The 5,449-nt window shown below is 43.2% G+C and overlaps 1 pseudogene across 1 annotated transcript; it reads left to right on the top strand.

Moving 5' to 3' along the window:
• Positions 1–243: 243 nt before the first annotated feature.
• Positions 244–680, top strand: LOC307103089 (ATP synthase F(0) complex subunit C2, mitochondrial-like; annotated as a pseudogene). The gene has a single exon. The product of its transcript is annotated as an ATP synthase F(0) complex subunit C2, mitochondrial-like (transcript).
• Positions 681–5,449: the final 4,769 nt, after the last annotated feature.

Here is a 5,449-nt window from a genome sequence, read left to right as displayed (position 1 = left end):
TGATGTGGCTCAATTGTTTGAGCATCGTCCCATGCAATGAAAGATTGCCGGTTTCATTCCAGGTCAGGGCTCATGCTGGGGCTGCAGGCTCCATCCCCTGTAGGGGGCATGCAGGAGGCAGGCTATTGAGGGTTCTCTTTCACATCAGTGTTTCTTTCTCTTTCTCTCTCCCTCTCCCTTCCTCCCTCTCTAAAAAAGAAATAGCTTCTCTGCACTGGGAGCAGCTCCCCTCATCCCCTGAAAATGTATGCCTGCACCAAGTTTGTCTCCACACCCTCCTTGGTCAGGAGCGCCTCTCAGCTGAGCCCGTCAATGTCTGCAGTGGTGCTGTAAGGACCAGAGACACTGACAGATGAGAGCCTCAGCAGCTTGGCAGCCCCACGTCCCCTGACCTCGCTTATTTCTAGCCGCAGCTTCCAAACCAGTGCCATTTCAAGGGACATCGACACAGCAGCCAAGTTCATTGGGGCTGGGGCTGCCACAGTAGGGGTGGCAGGCTCTGGGGCTGGAATTGGGACTGTGTTTGGGAGCCTCATCATTGGTTATGCCAGGAACCCTTCTCTGAAGCAACAGCTCTTCTCCTTCGCCATCTGGGCTTTGCCCTCTCAGAGGCCATGGGGCTCCTTTGCCTGATGGTGGCCTTTCTCATCCTCTTCGCCACGTGAAGGAGCTGTCTCCGCCTCCCATAGTTCTTTTTCCCGTGTCTTGTCTGCCCTGTATGTTCCTTTTCCTATACCTCCCTAGGCAGCCTGGGGAAAGTGGTTGGCTCAGGGTTTGACAAAAGGAAGACAAATAAATACTGTATTAATAAGAAAAAAAAGAAATTAAAAAAGTCCCCTAGATGTTGAAATGTGGTGAGAAATGAGGGGGAAAGCAGACTCTTTTAATATAGATTAAAAAGACTTTAAGAGATTTTACAACCAAATAAAATTCATGAAGCTTGATTGGATTCTGGGTCAAAAAAGGGGAAAAAACCTATAAAGACTATATATGGAACAATTGAAGAAATCTGAATATGATCTATATACTAGTATTAGATGATATTAAATCAATGTTATAGTTCTTAGATGTGATCATGGTATTGTATATATAGAGAGGATGTTTTTGTTCTTAGATATACATGCTTATATTTAGGGATTAGAATTGTGAAAATAATTTACCAAAAACAGAAAGAGAATATGGCAAAATCTTAATAATTGTTACAGCTAGGTAAAGGGTACAAAAGTTTCATTGTATTATTATTTCATCTTTTCTATGGCTTTGAATTTTTAAAAAATAAAATTGGGGGAGCCCTAGCTGGTTTACTCAGTGGTTAGAGCATTGGCCTGAGGACTGAAGAGCCACAGGTTCAATTTCCGGTCAAGGTCACATACCTTGGTTGCAGGTTGATCTCCAGCCCCTGTCAGGGCAGGAGCAGAAGGCAACCAATCTATGTGTTTCTTTCAAATCGATGTTTCTCTCTCCGTCTCCCTCCTCTCTCCTTTCCACTCTCTCTTTAAAAAAAAAAAAAAAAAAAAAAAGGAAAAAGAATCCTCAGGTGAGTATTTTAAAAAATAAAATTGGGGGAAATAAATATTGTAGAGCTCAATATACAGTATACTATTTTTTTTTTCTTTTGAACTGCAGTAGGACTGGTCTACTTCAAAAAAGTTAATTGAGAATTAGAATTCTATCATAAAATAATGGAAAACCTCATAGCAATCTTCCTTTTAGGCCCAGAGTTGCCATTTATAACCTTTGGCTCCAGGTTGCCACATTCTCATCTCTCAAATCCATATCTTTTTTTCCCCTCTCTCTTTTTACCCCCCATTTTGCTGGAGGGAGGGGCATGGAAAAGTTCACATTCCCCAAGCGTTTATGACATGTCATAAAATTGTGGATTGTGGCCATGTTCAGAGCACCACCCCACATCCTTTCTGGCGAGGGTGTCCCATATTGTGGCACTGACTTTGTTGCTGTTGACACTTTGAGTCCCTTCTGTGTGGAGTGTGGGAAGTTGATCAGAAGGAGGTGACAAAGGCAGAACTGCCAAAGGTGACAGAATCATCTGTTTACACAGTTCTCCTGTTTCCGGTTTCCAGTCCTCAGCTCTTTTATCTCCCTCCTCTTTCTGGACAGCCCAGGCTCCTCTGGGGTCATTTCCGGAGTGGGACGCTTGCTCTGTCACCGACTTTCTATTTCCTTCCCCTTCCCCACGGCAGTTATGCTGAAAATTGCTTGAAGGGGAACTGAGTGGTTGGTAGCTCCAAATAACTAAATTTAAAACTTATGAAAAATAGCACTAATTTATGCTGTTATATAAATGTATCCTGGAAAAACGACATACTAGTAAATATAAAGGGAAAGACATGTAGAGTGCTGTTTATAAAAAGAATATAACTAATAATAATCACCAAAGCATCATTCCTAGGACAAATCATGAGCTTTGGCTTTAGGTAGACCTGGGCTCCATCTCTGCTATGCCACTCAACTGGCAGGATGATCTTGGACAAATTCTCTGAGCCCCAATTTCCTTATCTCTAAAATGGAACAAAGACTACCTACTTCTTGTTAGGATAACATGTCTTTCCTTCTTAGCTGAGACACTTCTAGAGGTCTGAACGTTGATCTAGTATAATTGCTGGTCCAACCTTAGGTGATCCTTTATGTTCCACAAGAATGACTAGTACCCAACCAAAATCCAGAAAAGGGGGCAGTTAAATCCATTCTGGCAAAGTGGAAAACCCTTCTTTGAAGCCTTTCACCATTCAAATGCATCCAGATGTTATTGATGCTTCTCAAACTCTAATGTGAAGAGGGGTCACCTGGGGCAGAGTTCTGCACTTTTATCAAGCTTCCAGGTGATACTGATGCTGCTCTTCCACCAAATGCATGCTGATTGAAGGCCCCAGGCTATATATACCAGCTTTTCCAGACTGGGAACACACAGGATTTCCAGGCTCTTTCTACTAGTAACTCATCTCCCTTCTGTGGGGTAAGAAAAAAGAATTTTCTTCTCGCTTTTCTAAATTCTTCTGGCTGGAATAATAATCAAATTAGCATGAGATGGATTAACAGGAGAAAACAACCAAATTTATTATGGATGTGCAGATGGGATATGAGACCTAAGGAGGCATTGGGCCATTGAGGTGGAGATGCCACTCTGGACTAAGGAGCGGTAGGAAGGGGTCTAAGATTTCAAAGGGAAAGTAGTCAATTCATTGGTAGATGAGAAAAAGCAAACATGTGGTAAACCAATTCTTGCTGAGCCCCCAGAAACGATAGGACACAGAGGAGAGCCCAACAAATAGGCTTGCTTGGATGCTCCTATCTGCCACACTTAATTCATACGTGCTAAGGTGAATACGTTCGAGTTCCCTTCCCGAAGCAGGTGTTTCTATCTGAATTTCTTTAGGCATGTAAAGGGGGAGGGTCACAGGTTCTTTTGAGTCTTGTGTTTTCTTAAAAAGGGCCAGCTTTAAAAAAAAAAAGCGACCAGCTTAAAATAATTAATATCCCCAAAGGCATATTCGGGGGTGGCAAACTCTGGTCCCCTACAATTCTCATTCTGATCCTGGGGCAACAACTCACTTAACATGCCCATGTTTAGTTTTCTTTCTGTTACGTGTGATGTTCCACCATGTGTTAAAGGACTAAAACTCTTTTTCAAAATGAACTAACAACATTGTGAGCTGCCAGCTGAACCCTCGCTAAAGAAGAACTAAAACCATGAGCTCCACAGACCTGAAGGAATGCGTTTTGCAGTGGGAAGTTGGGAACAAGAGAGGAAGCTTGGCAAACAAGTGCCCCTGTGTGCAACATTGACTCCCGGTCCCCAACGGTGGGCAAGAGACCTACCATCTCTTGTAATTGTGAAAGCGAAGTTTAGAGAGCTGAACTCCTGAATGCGTGCATTTACTAGTAGGCTTTGAACCTTAGCCTTTTTCTTCACTTCCCTCTCCAGCCCACATGCCAATACTTGCACAGCCCTGGGAGAATGCAAACACTGGTCCTCCTGGAGTGACTGGAGGCCCAGGACTTGCCCAGCAGGTTTGGGCCCATTCAAAAGGCTTCCCTTTGTGAGGCCTGGTAGCTAGCATGGCCCAGAGATTTTGAATGGCTTGATTTAGCATGTGTCTAATGCTGGTGGGGTATGAACATGAAAGGGTTGGCTAAATTTCTCAAAATCAAAATAGTTTTGAGGTTTAAAAAAATATATATCAGCCCTAGCCGGTTTGGCTCAGTGGAGCGTCAGCCTGCGGACCAAAGGGTCCCGGGTTCCATTCCAGTCAAGGGCACTTATGTTGGTTGCAGGCGCAGGCTCCTCCCAAGCCCAGGCCCTGGTTGGGGTGCATGCAGGAGGCAACCAATCGATGTGTTTCTCTCACGTTGATGTTTCTCTCTGTCTTTCCCTCTCCCACACTCTCTAAAAATCAACAGAAAAATGTCCTCGGGTGAGGATTTAAAAAAAAAAAAAAAAAAAAAAAAAAATATATATATATATATATATATATATATATATATATGTATGTGTGTATATATATATATATATATATATATATATATAATCTCAACCAAAACAACTAACACTTATTGAGAGTCCATTAAAAGCCAAGTATTAGGTTAAAGACTATGGAAAAATCAAGTTTAGCAAGATATCCCACTACCTTTTAGGAGTTTTACTATTATTTAAGAAGACAGACAACCAAACTTAAAAGCCACAAGACACAAATAAATGCTGTATCTGTGAAACCAGTAAGAAGGTGCAACTAATCAGAGATTGGAACGATGGAATCCATTAAAGTATAGTCTGTATCTGCCCAGCAAGTTCCCCAAGGCCCGTTATAAAAACGCATAAATTGAAAGGTTAGCGTGGCGGTGCGGGGGTGGGCAGGCTAAATAGCCATCTCAGATGGTGGATAAAGAAAATTCGAATTTATTTAAGGAAAGGGGGTGGGGGGTGGGATATCCAAAGGGAAGGGCAGCACAGTACCGAGCCAAGGGGACATTGGGTCGATGATGGCAGCACCCAGGAGCTGGAGTTTTATCCTTGTGTGAGTCACTGGCAGGAAACTCTTGTTGGTGGGCCTGGGCCTGAGCTGGTGGGCTGGCAATGCGGGTGGCATGCAGGTGTGCGATCAGGTGTCTGGAGGACAGTTTCCATTCCCTATATGGTCTGACTCATGGTGTCCAGCAAGTTTTTCCTGGCCCTTGTCCTCCTGTGGCAGGCAGCTTACAAATGGCCACTAAGGATTATATTGCCTTATTGTCCTAACATAAATATTGCTGAATGAACGAACTGAAGATTGTGAATGAGTAAATGAATACAGACCAATATATTAATTTCTTAAGAAGTAAACACATTTCCCCTGTTGTCATTTCTTTTTCCTGAACTGATTATCGTCTGCTAGCCTCACATCCCACACAGCCGGCACACTGCTGTCCACCTTGACTGAGAGTGGTATGGCCC

Source organism: Cnephaeus nilssonii, assembly GCF_951640355.1.
Source record: "Cnephaeus nilssonii genome assembly, chromosome: 1".
In the NCBI taxonomy this organism is placed as follows: Eukaryota; Metazoa; Chordata; class Mammalia; order Chiroptera; family Vespertilionidae; genus Cnephaeus; species Cnephaeus nilssonii.
Note: the sequence above shows the minus strand (reverse complement) of the source record. Positions and strands in the feature narration are given on the sequence as shown.